The sequence below is a fragment of the Sciurus vulgaris genome (assembly GCF_902686455.1).
Source record: "Sciurus vulgaris genome assembly, chromosome: 5".
In the NCBI taxonomy this organism is placed as follows: Eukaryota; Metazoa; Chordata; class Mammalia; order Rodentia; family Sciuridae; genus Sciurus; species Sciurus vulgaris.
In genome coordinates, this window is record NC_136465.1 from 120,721,886 (window position 1) to 120,743,519 (window position 21,634).

Genomic DNA, 21,634 nt, shown 5'->3' on the forward strand with positions numbered 1-21,634 from the left:
TGATATAGAAGGTCTTCAAGATAGCAACAAAGCATTCTTTGATTGGCAAGTACATCATAAAACCAGTGCAAAGCATGCGAGGTCCTAGATTCCAGTTTGAGGATGAAGCTGGAAGATCCTCAGGGATCTGCTCTGAAAAACTTCCCCATGTTCTGGAATAATAGGAATGTGAAAGACTTGATGACCTCATGAACAGGCCTTGGTCTTCTTTACTCCCATCCCAGGGAGACATGTGTTTTTCAAAGAGGGAGCTATAATGTCAGTGGCAGAAAGTACCACATGGGACGAAATAGTGAGAGTCCTCAGTGCACCTGTGACCTGGATGGCAGAAGCAGTCAATTGTGATGCTCAGATGGCAGCTTTGTATTTTTTAATCAATGATATTTATGAACATATTTATTAGGCTGGAGTTCTAAAGTATTTACTAAGACATAAATCATCTATTTTTCATATGAACACTGAGAAAGTAGTGTTTTTTAACATAATGGGGGGGAGGGAAGGGTTAGTGTTAGGGTTAGAGTTAGGGTTAGGGAGAGGGGCAAGTATGGAGGAAGGAAGTACTGTATAGAGGGTAAAGAGGGGTGGGAGGGGTGGGGGGAAGGGAAAAAATAACAGAATGAATCAAACAACATTACTCTATGTAAATTTATGATTACACAAATGGTATGCCTTTACGCCATGTACAGAGAAACAACATGTATCTCATTTGTTTACAATAAAAAAAAAAAAGAAAAAAAAAAAAAGAAAAAAAAAATTCCTCCACCCGCCTGCATTGGTTGGGCGTGGTAAGTCCTTGGGAAGACACTGGTAGAGGTCAGGTGAGAAGCCTGAGTTCACAGAGCCTGTGTGTCACAGTGCTGGGGTCTAGGCTGCTTCTCCGTAGCAGCAGTGACCCACTGGATTGAGAGCTTTGCTTGTCATCAAAATTCCCTTTAGTCTTCCCCTTAGGAATCCTGCTCAGGATTTCAATTTCTAAACATTGCTGCAAGTTCAAGAAGAGGCCCATGTCATCAGGATGGAAACAGGTGCTTTGGGTCTGTATCAGGAGCGATCAGGAGTGATCAGGAGTGGAGTGTGTGTACAGTTACAGGTGGTGGCATCCTCCTCACAGGATCAAACTTGTATATTGATGGAAGCCCTTGCTGACCGTGTTATTATTCATGGTAACAATTTTAGTTAATTATTTATTATGTATCCCTCCCCTCCCATTGATGTAATGGAACAAGATTCTTGATACAAGGACTATACAAACGTTGTCTTTCTACCTTATATAATGGAAGGTACTTTTGCCAGTTAAAGATAATTGCTATCATTAAATATTGATAGAGCATAGTTTTAAAAAAATTTCTAGAAGTAAAATGAAAGAAACAAGTCTGGGAAATAGAATCAATGTGTCCTAGACTTTTCATCCAATAGATATTAGGCCTCAGGAGGAAGAAAATTATTTGGAAGGAGGATGCTCTTCTTTGTGATTTTTAATAGCAGACATCTCAGGTGCTATTGCCTGAGATGTGAGAGAACGGAGACACTTTAAAGGCAGAAGTGAAGAAAGAATGAGCACTTTTAAAGAGTAGGCCAGAATATAACTGTGTGTGTTCTCTGACCTTGGGCATACTGCCTAGAAAGGAATGCAAAGGGAAAATATAAGTCGGCTTCTGCAGTAGGAGTAAGGCTAATTAGAAGAAAGCAGCAAAGGTCTTTGGCATCATTGTATAGAGTGGAGTCTCAGGCTGGCATGACTAAATCTGAGACAATTGCTGCCCCCAGACAGATGAAAGCAAATGAAATCATGAGCGGGAGTCAACCTTGACTAAAGCAGTCTAAAGACCAGAGAAGGCAAGCCATAGTGTCCTATCCAGCAGGACTTGGCACACCCACAGGAAGACATACCCTTTGTCCTCTTCCTCATTTTCTGGGTTGATCTGAATGATTTTTGTTTTTATGAAAATAAAATGAAATGAATTTATTCATTTACTTCCACTTGCAGAAAGGATTTGAAGAGGTTAATGGAACATCAAGGGTGATCTTGAATGAAGGAAAATAGCTGATAAAAGGTACTGTGAAGGTCACAAGCAGGATGTGTGCACTAGGAATGAGGTATGGAATGGATTTGCCTCATTGCCTTGGTGTTGATATGCAATGGTGGTGGTAGGATACAGGGGGGCTGTTTCACACATAAGTGTGTGTGTGTGTGTGTGTGTGTGTGTTTCTCTACTGGATGGGGAATTTCACCTTAATCTCCTACCACTGGGTGAGTTTGTAGCTACTGTTCAATTCAATTCTGCACAGATCTGGGTGTTTCATTCAGAACCAATAAAAGAGGGGAAATTTGTGTGTTCTACCATTTAGATGCTGGACAGTTCCCAATATGGGTAGGAAATGCTTTGGTGGATGAACCCATCCCCCTGCACTCTCGACCCCAACACAGGGGTGGAAGTGTGCATGAGTGCTGTCTCCTACTTGCATAGCCCACCCACTTCAGGGCTCGGGATCAGAGGTTGTCTCTGTGTTGGTTCTCCCTGGGCTGTGTGGGGGTAGTTTTCCCCGTCTTGTTCTAGCTTGTATTGTTTTCTCAGATGCATCCCAGTGAGATGAGATTCACCAGGAGTAAGAAAATTTCCTGTTGGGTTTGAGGGTGGTGAGACTGAAATAAATTGAATGTCTTAGAACTGGTGGGTGGCAAAGGAGAGCTTAACACCATGACCTATAAATAGGTGCATAGGAAGTGTTTTCTTTGTTTCTTAAAAGAGATGTTTTCTTCCTTCCTGAGCATACTCTGCTGGATGATGATAGTTAGGGTGAAATATAGAAACTAACCTTAAACTTGCCAATTTATGCCATCTGCATAACCTGGGATTTAAATAGTCTCTCTTGGATGACTTAGTCTCTTTTGGGTAAATGTTCAGTCTTTTAGCATTCCATTCTCTTGCCTCTCCCGCTTAGGATGGCAGCTGCATAGACCCAGGGTGTGGGGCCTCTGTGACATCATGTTGGCAGGGCAGAGATGGGCTTTGGGATGCATATGGTATATTTTGCCCTCTCACTGATCTTCACTGCAAGGTGGCTGATCTGTCCTGTTCCCTGAGCTAGTGTAGGAGATAGGCCTATCTGGCCATTTGGAGATTGGGTGCCCAATAATGAGTTCATGTTTTTACTTTGATCAAGATGTCCCTAAATGCTGTAACTACTGTCCTGATTGTGATCCCCCACAGTCTCGCCTGTCTGTAGACCCCTGCCTCAGAACACAGGAGGCCTAAGGTTGCTTGAGTTCCTTGTCCAGGCCTTGTGAAGCCAGGAGAGCTGTCCTTCGCCTCCTCACTTGCTCAATGCTCTACGATGGTTTCCGAGTCACTTAGGATGAAGCCCCACAAGTGTATCTCCTGTAGCCTTCCAGGCTGCCCAGCTGGTCAGGGAAGCAGGCTAATTGGAATCCTCCTCACAGCTCCGGTGCTTCCCCGATCTGTCTATCTGAATGTTTCCATTGTGCCTTCTCCCAGGCCCAGGTTCTATTTCAGAGGAAAGAAGTGAGTCATGGTCACTTAATCTTTCCTCCCCATGCCACTAGGATTTGAAAGAGGAACGCTTTCCATTTTCTCATCCTGTCTGGTAGGGGACCTCCTTGAGATCATGTTCTCCTCTTTACTGGGGTGACACTTTGTTCCTTCTCCCGCCTCACTATAATGTTGGAATGGTTGCTGGGGAGGCTTAACTGTACATCAGTAATAGTTTCACAAATATTTTCCAGTTGTGTGTTCTTGGTAGACAAGTGTTTTCTTTGTTTCATTTGTCCCTGAGTTCATTTGTCCCTATAACAGTTGTAGAAGTTTTCTCTTGCCACGGTTGTCAAGGAATGGAAGACATGGTGCTGATCAAATACTATTTATGATCAACTATCAAAATGTTAAAATCATGAATGTGGGAACCAGAAACCTTTGCCTCTGCAAACTGAGCATTCAGTTTTTTGTGTTAGAAGCTACTATTAACACTCCTTGTTTTCAGAACTTAGGATGGTGTAAAGGTCCTATTTTTTGTGTGTGTGCAATTTTACTGGAAATATTCATGTTTTATTCCAACACATTCACAGAACGTTCACAGGAAATAATTGCAAGTTCACATAATATGCTTTATGAGTATGATTCAGATCAGCTCTCAAGAGCACAGAAAGAAGGCTCTCAGCCATTTATACAGAGACATAAAATAATGATAAAAGGAAACCAGTGCAATTGAAGGGAGTGAAAAAGAATTAGACATTAAGGCACGTGGTTTATCTTTCTTGGGATCAAAAGCTGCTGGACGTACCCATGAATTTGAACTTCTATTATATTGAGAAGTACTCAGGGTTTTAAGGATTTGAGCCATGTTAATTATGATTGCCAAATCCTGGTCATAATAAACTTTCATTTGGTGGAGGCAGGAACAGGGAAAACTCACAGAATTGAGCTTTATAAAAGAAAGTACTAAAGACTTGAAACTTTGTTTTTATAAAATGTGAAAGTATCTTTATGTCCCTAGCCTTGTCTCTTGAGAGACTTCTCAGTACTTAACCTTAATCTAAGCACTGTGAGGGATGAACAGGAAAATGCAAGGTGGGATGCTTACCTTGAGATTCATATAAGCCATTTTGGGAAATAGAATGTGCTCATGTGGAAGGATGACTTCACAAAACTAAACACAAGTTAATTTAATGTGTGCTCAACCCAAGAAACTGAAATCTGAAAAGAAGAACATAGAAGGCAGAGTCTGTGAGTATATAAAGCAGCTATTTATATAACCAATGATCATATGTAGGATACATTAAAGATGTAAATATATACTTCAATTTAACAATAAGTACAGCTGGCGTCTGTGTTGCTCCTGACAGTTTTCTAAGTTTTTCCATATACTTATTTTCACAATTCTCACTACTCTAGACATATTTATCTATTTTTCTGTGAGGCAGTTATTAGAGCTTTATATAACTTTTATACTGTAGAATCATTGCCACTAATTGCCACTGTGTCCTTAGTACTAGGCTAGTGCCTGACATGTAGTGGCACTCAATTTTTATCAAATTTTAAAAAGCAACATAAAACAAAAACCACTTATCTCACATGGTTTCCAAGTGTCAGGAATCTGAGATTTCCATGTCTCATGATCCAGCAACTAGCTTTTCCTGGAAAGAGCAATCCAAGAGAGAGTAATAATTATTTGTGGAATATACAAGTCATAGAATTTGAAGGAACTTTGTGGGTATTGTGGATCCTCCTTCAAGTTAGGCAGGTTCCTTCACTGGAATGGTGAGCTCATGGCCTCACAGTGGCCAGCACTATTGTTAGTGAAATCAGCTCTCTTGCTGAGCTCTAAGTGTGGGACACTTTAGTAAGTAAACTTCCTGCCACATTATGCTTTCTCTTGTCAAATAGATTTCATTATTAGGAAGCTGTTTCTTACTTTCAACTGAAACCCAGCTCTTCCTACTTTCCTTTGATTGTATGAATGTTACTCTCCTAGGGTTTAGAGGGGGTGCCCGTCAGGATGCTTTTAAAAAAAAAATAGAACAGTTGTGAGAGTAAAAAGGAGTGAAAGAGCTACAAATTGTTAGTTAAGCACAAATACATTGATTTTTGAAGTATTTTCCAATTGATATACAATTTTCGTTTGCATTTTATGTAAACATTAAAGTCTTTTTAAGTTCAATTACTTTAACCAATCATGTAAAAAAACAAAGTTTGATCACTATAATTTCATTTTATTGATATATTATTGGCAGTTTATTTGGATAAAATAATGAATTATGTCTGTGCCAATTTCAGGTCATTTAAACTCAGAGGTTATTTCTACAAGTTTTTTGATTTTTGTCACTAAGTGACAAACCAACTTATCAGAATAGCCATAGACACATTGGGATCAGAACACTTGATCTTCAATCAAGATTTCCTTTTCAGCTATTCTTTTAGAATAAGAATATTATTTTTATCATAACACTTTGCCCTCCTAGTTGTATTTTCACTGTTGAACTTTTTCATGAAGTTGATAGAAATATTTTAAATATCAGAACTATTATTGCAATTAACTGATTTTTTATTTGAAATTTAAGTGATGACAATGATATAAAACTGACAATTTTAAACTTAAAAATAATTAGCTTTTGAAGTAAATGCTGATGCTTCTTCAGAGATCAGTCTTCAGGTTTCCATGTGGTCAGTGATATCACTAAGACTCTCATGGAGAATGGTAAATTTCAACAAACATTTTTGAGAAACAGAAATATAATATTTAATATTAATACAATATTTAAAATGATCATTGCAGCCAAAGGGTTTATTACAAAATTAAAAAAAAATCATTATTACTGAATTATAAGAAATCATATAATAAACAAAAAAATCACTTTAGTAAGGGCTTTCTGACTACTTTCTATGGTGCAGCTGTGGTAAAACTGTCCAGATGCTATTCTTATATGTGATTTCTCACCCATCTGTGTACTGGTGAACTCAGGGTTTGGTGTCTGCGTTTAAACATCTCACCAGCCTGCCCAACTGGCTATTCACCAAGTTGCCAGCAGAGAGAGCAATGCTGACTATGTCTCCCAAAGCCTGAGTCTGGAGGATGTCATTCTTGTGATTGTATCTGAGTATCCTTGTCATAAGGGCAAAGGAGCACCCTGCATGTTGTTTTTGAAAGTGAGGTATTGATCATGTTGCCTTTGAAAAGGGTCGGAAAAAGAGATGAATTGTTGATCACCTTTCAGTTGTAAGTCACCTGTTAGAGTTAGATCTCTTGTGTGTGTGTGCTTACACCAAACTAAATGAGAATATGGCAAAGCAGGAAGTATAAAGTGGAAGTCTACCAAATGCACACTGGTTTATTTTGATGAAACTTTAATAAAAATGATTCTATAGGGGATAAATGCAAAACTGGCCCTTGGTCAACAGACTCTTCAGTACTCTCCCAGGGACAATTATGGAAAATTATGTTCATCCTAGTAAGGAGAAATCACCTCTCTATCATCTTAGCCCTTCCCATGCTTGAAGCTTCCCTCCTTTCCTCCCTTCCTGTGTTCCTCACATGAAGTGGAGCTCTGCACTGCCCTCTTCCTGGGTGAAGTATAGGACCATTCAGTATCTTTACTTGGACTTCAGTGTGTAAGGAACTCCTCAACCAGTTGTTTACACCTATATGGATTAGTCCCCCTGGCTCTGCCTGTGGACATGGATGACCCAAATGGGTGTTGTGGTTTGGATATGAGTTATCCCCCTAAAGGTTCATGAGTCAGGCAATGCAGGAATGTTCAGAGGTGGAATGATTACATTATGAGAGCTGTAATCTCATCAGTGAATTAATCCATTTGATGGATTAATAATTTGAATGGGTTATTGGGTGGTAACTCTAGGCAGGTGGAATGTGGGTTACTGGGGGCATACCTTGTACTCTATCTGTTGCTGGCTCCTTATTTCCACCTCCTCCCACCTTCTTTCTGTGCTTCCTGACTTCCAGGAGCTGGGAAGCTTTCCTCTATCTTGCCCTTTTGCCCTGTTGTCCTGCCTCATCTCAGGCCCTGAGCAATGGAACTGACCAACCCTGGACTGAGACCTCTGAAACCATGAGTCTGAAATAAACTTCTTCCTCTAAGTTATGTCAGGAATTTTTGTCACAGTGATGAAAAGATAACACATGGAGTTCATAGGAAAAGGAATTAAGGGACAAAATAGGCAGCTATTTCATGCTCCCAATTCTACCTGGAGCACAGATGTGATTCTTCCCTGTTCCTTTTATCTCTGTCCTATAATCTTCTCTGTCTGCCTCCTTTCTGTGGTTTCATTAGCTTTGCTGTGCATCTGAACCTGTCCCATGTTATCTGAAAGCCAGTGGAGAGGGCAATGGGTCTGCTTGTTTTGTCTAACCTCAGCGGTATAGCTCACCTCTACCCTTTTTAAATCTTAGGGCATGAATTCTGTTTACTGCAGCCTGTTCTTAGGAAATTGGTGTGTGTATGACCTATGACCATAAATCAGTACCTCCTCATAGTCCAGAAGGAGGAGCTATACATTATTTTGGAGATGGAATTGAAATGATTTCTCATATTTTGTTTCCTGCTTATTTCTATAAGACATGCAATGTGCCCTTACAGAGCGGATTGCTCTTTCATTTAGATAGCTGGTATGTAACTATCAGGCATGAAGGACACATGGTCTAGTCTCCTGCTGGAGATGCCTTTACAGATCTCATTGCCCTTCCTAATGTTCATAACATTCCACCCACATTGCTTCACTAGAGGGTGAAAACTTTGGAGGAAGATATCAAGGAGCAGAATGAAAGACTGGACAACTTTAGGAAGTCATCAGTCAGAGCAGAGGGTCGTAGATGGTAGTAGGATTCCTTCCCCCTCTCTACCTGCAAACATGGTGTCAGTAGAATCAGAGAAGGTTGTCTCTGGTCAAAATCTTCACAATCCTATGGTTTCAAACCCTTTGTTTTATAGAAGAGAAATCAGAAGTTGAGGGATGTGTCAGAGGGTAGATATGGGTATCTTAGTTCTATTTTTCATAATATTATTCATCACTATCTGGCATAGTAAAAGTTGGGGACAGAGGAGAAAAGAGAAGGGATACTGGAAGGGACATTGGTATGGGAGTCAGGGAATTTGTGATATAGTACCAGCTCTGCCATCAAATATCTGTGTGACTTTAGGAAGTTAATTTCCCTTTCTAAGCATCAGTATCTTCATCTCTTCCACTTCTAAAATTTTACTGTATGATTACTCCTCTTCTAGCATTTGTTGAGGTTTATGATGAGCTATATCCTGTGCTAAACACATAATCATATTTAACCTCTAAACCATCCTGAGGTACTCTGTTATCCTATTTTACAAACGAAGAATCTAGATACCAGGTTAAGTGACTCACTCAAGGTTATGGGGCTAAGAAGTGGAAGAGTATGGAATGTAACTGCAAGTCCTGCTCAATGGGTAGAAGTCAGATGTGGTATATGAGCTCACACAACACACACATGAAGGGGTCTTTAACTGCAGCATTTACTGAGGAGGGAGTCTAGTAATAAAGAACTGGGAAACATTGACTTGAATCTTGCAAGCAGATATAAGATATGAATTTTGGATAAGTTTATTGACCACTATGCCAACTAAAGTTTTTATGCAGATTGTGAAAAATAAAAGCATTTTCATATCAAGCAACCAGGCACATGCTGCATGTCTCTTAATGCATGGATCTCAAAGCACATACCAATCACTCTGGCTTCATAAAATGCCTTTGTTCGCCATCACTTGCAATCACATTTCTCTGATTGCCTTCTTGAGTTAAAATATTTTTCTCTGCTCCCATAAAAAAGAGGCTAAAAATAATAAGCAATATTGTAATAGGCAATTCATAATCAGAGAATTGATTTAAAATCTATTATGACAGGCAAGCAAAAGTGAAATTTTAATGAAGGCTTTTGAACAACACTTTTCCTCTTTGATTCCTCAGTAGACTGACAGTTTGTCATTTTTAAAAGGGCTTATTTTTGTGCTGTCATTATGCTGAGTGTAATGCTGTATATTCTGTCCTATGAGGTGATGTCTCAAAGAGAACTACTTGGGGCATTCCATCTTCCAAGGAAAGATGCTTGGAGTTTTACTTCTCTCTCTCTCTTTCTTTCTTTCTTTCTTTCTTTCTTTCTTTCTTTCTTTCTTTCTTTCTTTCTTTCTTTTTTTCCTTCTTTCTTTCTTTCTTTCTTTCTTTTCATTCATTCATTCATTCATTCTTTCTTTCTTTCTTCCTTTCTTTCTTTCTTTCCCCTTCCTTCCTTCCTTCCTTCCTTCCTTCCTTCCTTCCTTCCTTCCTTCCTTCCTTCCTTCCTTTTTCCTTTCTTTCTTTCTTTCTTTCCCTCCCTCCCTGCCTCCCTCCCTCCCTCTCTCTCTCTCTCTCTCTCTCTCTTTCTTTCTTTCTTTCTTTCTTTCTTTCTTTCTTTCTTTCCCTTTCATTTTATTTTTTGGTATTGGGGATTGAACTCAGGACTGCTTTATCACTGAGCTACATCCCAGTATTTTTTATTTTTTATTTTGAGACAGGGTCTTACTAAGTTGCTTAGGGTTGTTATGGGGTGCAATTTAATAACAGACCGATCACCACTGAGAAGTCCAAATTTGAGAGTCTTTATTAAGCTGGCCAGCTGACTGTCTCACACAATGCCCAAAAAACATGGCTATTGGGAGAACAGCCCCAACCACAGGGTTGTAGGGGTTCTTATACCAAAAATCACATCAATCATAAGTGTCTGTTGCTATGATTCAAAATTACAAACTAACATCATGAGATCATCGACAGAGGGGGAAGTGGGTCAAAATGACACTTACCTAGGTACAAACTAAAGAATGGTTGCTAACATCTACACAATTACCGTTTACATGGTACATTGGTTAAGAGCAATAGGAATCAAAAGAGAGCAATTCTTTACTACATAGGAGTTGCCATTGTATATTATTAAACATGTCACACCAAGTAACTGATGATGGGCACAGAGGTGGGGTGTTCCCATGGGAGAAGCTTATTTCCTACATAACATGGAGTCTCAGAGCAAAATGGAGTCTGTTTAGTCATTTTCCTTAGAGTCTGGCCTACAACATTCTCATGGAGCCAGATCTGTCAGTCCATCACAAGGGTCTCACTAAATTGCTAAGGCTGACCTCCAACTTGTGATCCTTTTGCCTCAGTCTCCTGAGAGGGTGCCATGGCAGAAGTAGACTACTTCTTAAAGTGGATGGTTTCCATGAATCAGTGATATTTAAACTTTTTCTTCAGTGAGGAATAACACATGTATGGTAAAAATGCACAGATCTTAAGCTCTGTCACTTTTGACAGATATATGTACCCACCCATTTGGCATTATTCAAATTGAGGTGCAAAACACTTTTTTTAGCCTCAAAAATTTAGTTAAATCCTTCAACCAAAGACAATCACTGTAGGTAAGAATTATATATATGTGTACATATTTTTTGCCTGTTTTTCAACTTCATTTAAATAAATATGGTATTTACATTTTTTTAGAAGTCCAGTTACCTTGGAATTTATTTAAACTAAGAGAAAAAGGTCATAATGTTTTCATGCAATACACATTTAGTTCTTTAAATAACAATTGTGACAAATAGCAGAAAGAATTAAGGAATGCTGCACTAATGATCCATACAAAACACCAACATCTTAGGTTGTACATAATTAAAGAAATATCTTACTTTTCAAAATACTGTAATAGCCAATACACAGAGGCATGCCTTAGGTGGGCATAGGAATGCAATTTAAAAAGGGAAAAAAAAAATCACACTGGAGCTACTTAATTTCGTTAAAATCACTGAGCAAGAAAAGCAACATTGAACTTCCATACTGATTTTACGCAATTTCTATACAGTACCTTGACTTAAATTCAAGAGCAAAAGTTAAGACTCTCCTCCTCTATTTTTAACAACTGCATGGTAAACTTAGATGACTTTTCCCCCTGGATTTTACCAGGGAGTGGTCTTTTTAATATTTTATTTAAAAGAGGGCAGGTTTGGCACTTTTATACTGATGTCACCAATGTTAATATTTCTTGGGATCTCAGGAAGATTCATATTCTTTACAGCTGATACAGCACAGGCTGGAGCTCCTGCTAAGCCAGCTTCAAATTTCTCCAGTTTATTTTGTGCATCAATTTGTGTAACAATCTCATTCATGTTGGTCTCCAATATCATTCCCCCCATCACCACTTCTGCAAGAATGTTGTGAACCTTGTCTACATGGAAAATTAAATCTGGTTCACAGACATTTTCAAAACATTTGTCTAAGGTTTCCACGAATACTTGAATTAGATCTAAAATGCCAGGTTCACTTTCTGAAGAATCCACACAGAAGACAAAATATAGGGTTGCATAATGTCTATAAATCAGTTTGTTGTCAGATTAATTAATAATTCTCCTTCTAGGAAATTACAAACATTTTCATCTCTCGTAGATACCACATGGACAGTCTCTCTGATGATTTGCTGTTGTGTATCTTCACTACAGGGTTGGTAGAACTTGGAAAGCCACGGCTTCCCGTGGTTGTTGAAGAAGAGGATCGCTGGTATTTACATTTTTGACTGGCTTTTTTCAGTCACATACTCTTTTCAGGTTCATCCATGATGTTGCATGTATTCCTAGCTTTTTTTTCTTTCTTTCTTTTCTTTTTTTTTTTTTTTTTTTTTACCAGATAACATTCAATTCTGTGTATGAAATCTACCACATTTTGTTATTCACTTACCTGTTAGTGGATGTTTGGATAGTTTCTGGGTTTCTATTCTTATGAATAAAAAGTACTATGAATATTCACTTACAAATGCTTGCATGGACTTAATATGTTCATTTCTCTGGAGTATAAACCCAGAAGTTAAATTGCTGCGTCACAGTGGGGATGTGTTTGACAATTCTCAACTTTTTCATTCTGATCCTACCTATAAAAAAATGACTAAGTGATCTAACATTTAATAACTATGTTTGTAATGTTGGGTCAGGATATTCCTGATATCCAAGATCTGATTTAGCTTGACTTTGGGTCCACTTAGATAATGGAAGATATCCCTTTAGCTAGATAGATGGTTACTTATTACTTATTTATAGATTTATCAGTGATTTGTTAAGAATCTAAAGTATCTAAGCCACAAGTGCAGGAGATACACAGATATATCAGTTCTTCAGGGCTGAGGATGTTGCTCAGTGGTAGAGCACTTGCCTAGCATGTGCAAAGCCCTGGGTTCAATTCCTAGTACTACAAAAACAAACAAACAAAAAACCAAAAAAACAGATATATGATTTCTACTTTGCAGGAGCTAATAGTCAAATGGAAAAAAAGACATGTAAACAAACACCTGTGGCATCAGGCAAATGCTGCAATAGCTAGTGTGTTGAAGAGGACATTTACCTTCATCTGTGAAGATCAGGGAAGGCTTTAGAGAGATATTTCAAGAGTCTTGAAGAATGTCAAGAAATCTACTAGATGGCAGGGATGTGAGGCATTGGAAGGGGTGGGAACACACAGCACAATTCATAAGAAGAGCATGGTAAAGTGACTTGTGTGGACCTTAGAAGGTAGGCATGATTGGACTGGGAGCAGTTTTGCAAGTTCTTGCGACTCATGGTAATAGAAAAAGAGATTTCTATCTAAAGACAATAATATTACAAATTACTATTGATTGTAGTGGTAAGAGAATCCTTGACAAATCTAGTCCTTGAATAATGGTCATATTACTTTGTATTAACACAGGTGCCAAGAAACTTTATGTTGTATGGCCCATAGTAGGGACTCAGTCACAGTGCCCGTCTTTTTGGGATCCCCAAACTTCATAGGGACGATCTGTCTTATGTCTTATCCTCCCAGGAGCTTTTTCCTTGGTTATCCTGTCCTGCTCCCATTCTTAAAATTAGCAGGGAATGTGATAAGGGTGCCTCTCTCCATTCCTTACCTGTATCGCCACCATTTTTCCTACTTTCTCCTGAACAACAGCAGCTCCTCTCCTTCCTTCCTGAGGAACTAAGGAGAAGAAACAACAACAGTGAAAACAGAATAAAGCCTCTTTCCAGGCCATTTTCTTTTTTCATTCTCTTGTGCTCAGTCATCAAATCTGGCCACACTCTCACCTTCTGGCACCTGAGAGGTGTTGCTGTGTTCTAGGTTTACCAGACCACTTGAGAAGTTGATACTCTTCAGCAGTCTACCAGGGATAACAAGGACACAATTCACAGTTGATTAGTAAAACTGCTACTCCAATAGTAGCAGTTCTTTTGGTGGCCCCTTCCTCTCTGCTTCTGCTTTGTCCCCAATACTTTGGGCACCAGTTTGAAAGATTTAAGAAATAATGTCTGAAGAGAGACTCCTCCTTATTTATTTCCTAGGATGAACATTCTACAGCCCAGAACAAAACCAGGGAACCCCAGTCAGGCCAATGAGATATGAATGGTGCTGACCTGTTCTCCATCTTTACTGATTGCTCCATAAGGGGAAGTGGTTCAAATTGCAACAAACAAATAACAACAGTTAGCAGCGTACTTGGTCATGTAGCCACATACCCAAGAGTCAGGTCAACACTGAGCTTAAAAATATGTTTGAGTGATTAGAGCAGAACATTTATTTATTCACCAAATATTTTCTGTGATTTTGTTGTATGTCAGGTGTTTTTCTAAAAGCTAGGGAAACAGAAATCAGTACTATTTGATTCTTGCCCTCATACAGCTCTCAGTTTAGTTGGAGACATACATGGGACACATCACATGGTGTTGATTTATTAGAGTCATGTATAGAGAAGCATCAGATAGAGCACATAATCATCTGAAAGGGTGAGGCAAGGTCACACAGAGGAGTTGATGCTGAACCCTTGAGGGCAGGCAGGAGTTCAACAGGTGGGCTTTTGGGTAAAAACATCTGTTTTTCTTCTCCTGTCCTAGACACATATGTGAGCACTGAGGCTTGGGAAGGAGAGGTGCCTTTAAAGGTGGGGAAAATGGAAGAAGACATCATTTTCCCATTTTACGCTATACCTAACATTAGTCCAGAGAGAATAAATAGGCTACCTATGTGTGGGCAAGAGTGGCAGATTTGTTTTTTTCAAAGTAAAGGTCATAAGGAGGCAGGATTGTATGGTGCCAACTTCTGGTGAGAAGTTCAGGACCCCTGAGGCCTGAGGAGGCCCTGCCATGTGAGGGCCATTGCTGTTGCATGTTGGAGGGTAATTGTATATTGTTTCATGGAATCACTGACTGTTGCTTTGGAAGAGATTTTCTAGCTCTCCAATTTTAAAGTTGAAGGAATGGCATGACTTGCTTAATGTCACACTGATCTGGGATTGGTGTGCATGCCAACTGGACTGGCAGTGATATGATAAAGGATAAATGATCAGTAATTTGGACGGTGGTTCCTCTGGAGAGTGAGGGAGGGCAGCAAGGGGGCTGGATTCCATCAATACTTAGAAGATGCTAAAATTCTGCAAGGTATACACATGGACATCAGCAACACGTTGCTACCAATTTCATTTTCAAAGACAGTGCTCAGTGTGAGCAGACTTAGTTCTTTGAGATCTCAACCACTCTTTTTGTTTGGATTATAATATTTTTCTCCAAAGAGCAAACCCATTTCTGGAGCCCTTCCCCAACCTGGTGAAGCTTATTTTAGCTCTTTCTATATTTTTGCTTGATCACATGTGACTGTGACCTCATGGCCCAAGATGGTGGCCTTGTATTCTAGGTCATAGGAGAAAAGGACAAATAAGAGGCAAAGGGTGCACTCACATGTTTTCTCTTAAGGATGGTGAATGAAAGCTACTACTTGATTGCCATATACTCACATGCCAACACTTCACTGAAACAAAGTCTGGGAAATGTAGTATTTATCCCAGATAGCCAAGCACATAACTAAAAATCAGGTGCCCTTGGGCTGGGGTTGTGGCTCAGTAGTAGAGCGCTTGCCTAGCATGTGTGACACACTGGGTTCGATTCTCAGTACCACATATAAATAAGTAAAATAAAGGTCCATAGGCAACTAAAAAAAAAAATCTTAAAAAAAATCAGGAGTCCTTTCAGTACTGTCTGCCATGTGTACTCAATCTCACTTGATTTTCAGAGTGACTCAGTCAGATGAGCATTGTTGATCCCTTTTTACAAATAAGGGAGGTAAATTAAAAAAACAAAAAACAAAAAACACACAGAGAGAGGTAATAGAACCTTCCCTAGGTTTTCTTATATCTGTCCCAATGTGTTACATAGCCCCTGATGGGGTTTAGATATTAGGCAACCCCCAAAAGCTCATGTGTGAAACAATGCAAGAAAGTTACAGATGAAATGATTGGATTATAAGAGAATTAATATAATCAGTGCATTAATTTCTTGCTAGGGATTAACTTGGTGGTAACTGTAGGTAGCTAGGGTGTGGCTGGGGGAGGTGGGTCCCTGGGGTTGTGCCTTTGGGGATATATATTTTGTCCTGGCTGAGTAGAACAGTCTCTCTCTGCTTCTTGGTGGCCACGTGCCAAGCTGCTTTCCTCTGTCACACTCTTCCACCATGATGTTCTGCTTCACCTAGGGCCCTGAAGAATGGAATCTGTAATTTATGGACTGAGACCTCATGAAAACATGAGCCCTAGAATAAACTTTCCTCTTAAAATTGTCCTTGGCAGGTCTTTTGGTCATAGCAGCAAAAGAAATGACTAAAACATCCCCTAATGCTTAGCAGGTGTTTCATATCTAGTAAATACTTAGTAAATGATAGTTATTTTTATTTCTGTAAACACGCATAGTATAAAATAGAACTCTTATTTCTTTGGGTTATCTTAGGGTTCCTTTTTGTTCCTGGGGTCCCCATTTCTTGTCCTGTACATCCTTTCTCATACTGCAGGATGATGTCAGCCCTGTGACAAGACCATTTCTCTCCTGGGTAGAAGAGTCTACTTAACTATTTGGATTGCTTGGATATGCATTGCTGTCCAAAGCGAATTAAGCCAATGGTGTATGAAGGCCAATGGATACATCCGATTCTTAATAATTGGATGGGTTTTCTCATTTTGGCCTTGTTAGTCAATTCAGTGCAGTGCAATTAAATCAGGGAAGAAGGGACATTCAGTTAAATGGCTTCTTTTTCCAGTCCCAGCCCTCTCTTCTGCACTAGAACATTGAGAGATTCTCTTTTTGGGTCTGCCTGAGGTACCCAAATGTGCAGTAGATTAATAGGTTTATCTTCTGAGTTCCAGTTCTGTGGGACCAAAGGTTATGAGATGATAATAGGAAAAGGGTTAACATAGGTGGTCAAATTATTGAATTAATTGACTGATTAACTTATGTAAATCTGGCCCTAGAGAAGGCTCACAGCAACTAAGTGCTGTGTGAACTATATTATCTTTATCTTACTTTTTTAAAAAATCACCTTCTCTTGTGCCCAAGAGTGTACCATGGACACTGAATTAAATATTAATTCTCAGCAATCAAATGCATTGTTTCATACTTGTTAATCTTTCTGTAGTCATCGAGAGATTATCTGACTAGAAGAAAGGCCTTGCATTCATATATATTTAAAAAGTCATTTTATATGGTCATCATATTTTCTTCAGCATAAAATTTTCTTTCCTCTATTTTTCATGTATGTCTTGCCAAAAGAAATATAAGTGCAGAGCATTTTGAACAAAAAAAAGAGCATGGGTAGACAAACAGAGTATCTGTTATGGTTAGGTATGAGATGTCCTCCAAATGCTTATGTGTGAGACAGTGCAAGAAAGTTTAGAAGTGAAACAATTGGGGTACGAGAGAGCCTTGATATAATCAGAGCATTATTCCACTTGAATGGATTAGCTAGGTGGTAACTGTAGGCAGGTTGGGTGTGGCGGAGGATGTAGGTTATTGTGGGTGTGCTTTTGGGGGTATATATTTTGTACCTGATGAGCAGAGCTCTCTCTCTGCTTCCTGACTCTCATGTTCTGAACTCCTTTCCTCTGTCATGCCCTTTTGCCCTGATGTTCTGCCTCAGCTTGGGCCCAGAGCGATGGAGTCCACCGTCTGTGGACTGAGACCTCTGAAATCGTGAGCCCAAGTAAACTTTTGCTCTTCTACATTGTTCTTGTTGGGTCTTTTGGTCATAGCAGCAAAAAAGATGAATAAAACAGTATCTATTTATTGAATTGAGTCATTTACCTCTACCTTCCCAAACACTTTGCAAAGTAGTGTTTTATTTCTAAACCTCAAATAGTGAAGCTGTACTTCAAAAGCTTTGACTTTTGCTTTACGCAATGGAACTATAAGCACGAGAAGCCAGTCTCTGTGAAAGATGGTGCCAAGTGCTGGTTGAGACCCTGGAGCTGCCCCAGCTTGTTGGCATTTGAAGCTCAGCCATGTCACTGTAGGCAATTGACTTAATTTCTCAGTCTCAAATTATTATCTTTAAATTAGAGTTGACAACAATAATACCTAACTTGTTGGGCTTTGAGGATTAAAAATAAACACGTGTTACATTTAGACAGTGCCTGACACATAATAAATGCTACATCAAGGGATTGCTATAATTATTTAGTCTTCTTCTCTAAGGCAAGGTTTTTACTTGACATGAACATTCATGAAAGACATATAACCCTTCTCCCCCACTGCCACCCCAAGATGACCTGAAAAATACATAGTCCCCCCTCCAGTCTGATCCAGTTGCTGGCTGAGTCATTATTTTTCTTTTAGAAGGGCTCATGTGAGTGGAGATCATATTGAAATTGCCTTGAGCAAGGGCTTTGAAGTCAAACAGTGCAGGGCTTAAATTTGGCTAAGTCACTTATAAAGTGTGTGACCTTGGGTAGATACCCACTCTGAGCCATGGTTTCTTTTTCTAAGGAAGAACCATTAGGAGGATTAAATGAAGTATGAAAAGGACTTTGTTTTATATCACGGCCATAGTAAGTGTTCAATAAAAGGTAACTCTTTATTGCTGTGGCTAAACCCTGAAGGGAGATCATGCAATAGCTTGGAGTGACAAAAGGTGGAATGCTTTTTCCCTTTATGTCTGTAGGTGCATAGTTAAAAAAGCCAAACAAAGAAAAGACCAAAAAAAAAAAAAAAAAAAAAAACTAAACAAATTCTTTGCTGAAATAATGTCTCAGAAAGCTACTAATGTTAATTGCACATTAACTAGTCAAACTAATTATTTAGAGTACATGGGAAACCTTTTGACAGATTAGACCAAATTACTGCTAACACATAAGAACATGAATGTTCCAATTCACAGCATGTGCAGAAATTTTACTATAGGACTGTGTCTATGTATACACAATTAATTAAAAAAAAATCTACATTCTTCTAAATCAAGTTTGATGGAATAAATATTACTTTTCAAACAGTTGGTTTTCTACCATGTTACTCACAAACCAAGGTATAAATTAAACTATGCACACATTTAAATGCAAAAATCACTCTTGTTGATAATTTGTCTTGAATTTTGTACAACATACTTATAACTATTGTGAGATGAAAACATAATTACATGTGCAGGGAGCCTATGGCTTTAGCATGGACAATATTTTGCATAATATACCACATCAACAAATATTTCTTGTATTTTATATGCAAAGTAGCATGTGAAACTCAGAAAGAAACTTACAGCAATGCCTTAAAATAAATAGGAGGCTTTAAATTTTAACTCAGTTAAAATGATTACCCAATAGTGAAAGTAACTCTCTGTGATAGGATATGATGTGAAAAGAGATGGGGAAAGAACTGAACTCTAACAAAGCTCCAGCACTCTCCTCTGCCCTTTGTTCCCTGAGTACAAACAAGATCCTGGGGCTCTGTCATTCCTGCCCCTTGAAGGAATATTACCTTTGTGATGAAACCACCTTGTTACTCTCCATACACAGCCAGTTCATTTAGGTTGTTCACAAAGTTTAATGATAAGAATAATTTGTTAAAGAATTTCTGGTTTTAGTACTGGTTTTGTGGTTAAGTTTTTTTTTTTCTAAAAAAATTTACATAAAAATAAATATTATAAAATATATAAATATTATAAAAATAAAACATTAAAAATATTTATCATGAAAAATTAGACAATATAAATGTGTTCATTAACAATTCCCTGCTGGGGGAGACAATTCTCTGGAGGCAGGTGACTTTGGCCACAGGTGAGGAGGAGGGGGAGGTGTCCTGAAGGTATTAACATTCCATTCTCTTTTAATCAGCTTCCATCTTTCTGATCCGACCAGGTCACCAGTTTACACTGACTGCCTGTCCTTTGTTCTTGATTCAGCAAGGTTTCCAATTCATCACTTCTTGGATTCCAGGATCTGAGCACATGTTTAGGCATGGACATCAGATCCTGTGGCCCAGGCCTTGGCTTTCAAGTGAGTGACTAAAAGATAAAAGGACAGCTAGACCTTATTCTGGGCACAAGGAAGCAATGTCTTATGTTAATGATGGCAGTGTTCTGCCTCAGGGGTGGGAGTATCTGAGCTGACCATATTTGCTCCAAGCTATTGTTCCTCCCACTTTTGGTCATCTAGACCTTTCTCGGTTACTGTGGCAGAGTCTGTCAGATTCTCTGATATCCTTTTCTCCTTTTTAGAAAGAGATCTTAAACACCCCAAATATTAGCTTGGCATTTAGCTACATAGCTAGACTAAATTTTTCTGTCTTCCTTTGCATCTAGGAGTGACCCTATGACTAGTTTTAGTATTTAACCAATATCACCCAAACTGGTGATGATGTGCTTAACTTTTAGGTCACATCATTAAAAGGAAGGTGTTTCCTTTTTAATTCCTCTTTCTCCTTCCATGGACTGAAGTCTGGGTGTGGTGCTGGTGATAGACCCATGCACATGAGGGTCTTAGAGAATGGAAATACAGGGAGAAGGAACCCAGGTAAGACATAACAACATTTGGTGCACCCCCTTATCCTCACATGAGAAACAAATCTTCTATCTTGTTTGAATCACTGTCCTTCAGTTTAACAAGGCAGAAATCATATACAAATTAATATAGTATCTATTAATTTTCCAAGTCTAGACCTTAACCTTTTGTTCTTTCATGGGCCTTGAGGAACTATCCAACAAATTCCCTTTTTATTTAGAATTGTCAGGAAGCATTTCTGTTGTTTACAATTGTTAATGAGAGTATTTCAAGTAAATAAACACACACACACACAAAAGTGAAATTGATGAAACTCAGAAAGTTGGATGAACAGCAGTAGGATCTCATTATTCAGGAAACTTATCTTTTCTTACTGCCAATAGTGGAACAGCTGATGGACTTAAGGTTTGCTATAGTTTCGTACTTAGATCTTTTGCCTACAAAAGTAGCAACATTATGTAACTTGGTAGAAAAACCTAAAGATGTTGGAGTATTTTGACAAGATTGAAAGTTCTAGTAAAGTCTTACTAAAGAGGCCTGCTTAGCCTGAAATTGGAAAGAGATAAAGGAAAAAAGAATTCCCACAACTTTGTGAAGAGAAGCTTTTTCTGTAGTAGTCTATTTTCCAAAGTGATTTCAGGTCTAGCCATCTGGAGCCTAGCATGGTTGAATAATATTTCGCAAGCTAAAGTTAGTGCAAGCAACAGCAAGGAAGAAAATCACTCAGTGTAAGATAAGGGTGGAGTTCAGAGGAGTCTGGTTCTTCCAGACTCCTCTCAGGTACCTCCTGCTAAACACTTCTTGCTGAGGGCAGAAGCAGTAACTTCTCTCATGAAGATGCATCTGAAATGGAACCTTCAGGGAGGAAGTCTGTTAGTGGTGCCTTCCCAGGAAACAGGTCCAAGGTGAAGACCACTGAGTCAAGGGCTATAGAAGATTGCCAGAAGAGAAAATTTCCTAGCCTTTCACTTAAAGTCTATAACTTGATGAGATCTTTGCCTTGGTTACTAGTCACATTGGTTGGTTTTGGGGATAGGCACAGGATTCACACCAATGAGATGTTTCTGAAATCTTCTGGAAAGGGCGTGCACCTGATGTTTTGTGGGTGGTACCTAGAAATCTGCTCTTTGCCCTAGAGCTTGAATAAAGAAGCCCATTGCTGTGAAAGTTCCTTGTGATGATGAGGGAGCTAGGGCTCTCATAAAGCTGACGTTGGGAAAGGCAAAGAAGAGAGATGAGCAGAAATTGGGTGCTTTGTAAAATAGCTGAACTGAGATACCAAGTCAGTCCTAAA

General features: G+C 38.9%; 1 pseudogene across 1 annotated transcript in view; it reads right to left on the reverse strand.

Annotated features, from left to right (window-relative positions):
• Positions 1–11,445: 11,445 nt before the first annotated feature.
• Positions 11,446–21,634, reverse strand: part of LOC306661113 (AP-3 complex subunit sigma-1-like) — a 159,260-nt pseudogene continuing 149,071 nt past the window's right edge. Inside the window, exons 2-4 of the transcript in view lie at positions 13,625–13,698; positions 13,450–13,517; positions 11,446–12,071 (exon numbers count right to left, since the gene is read on the reverse strand). The product of the transcript in view is annotated as an AP-3 complex subunit sigma-1-like (transcript). The remainder of the gene's footprint in view (positions 12,072–13,449; positions 13,518–13,624; positions 13,699–21,634) is intronic.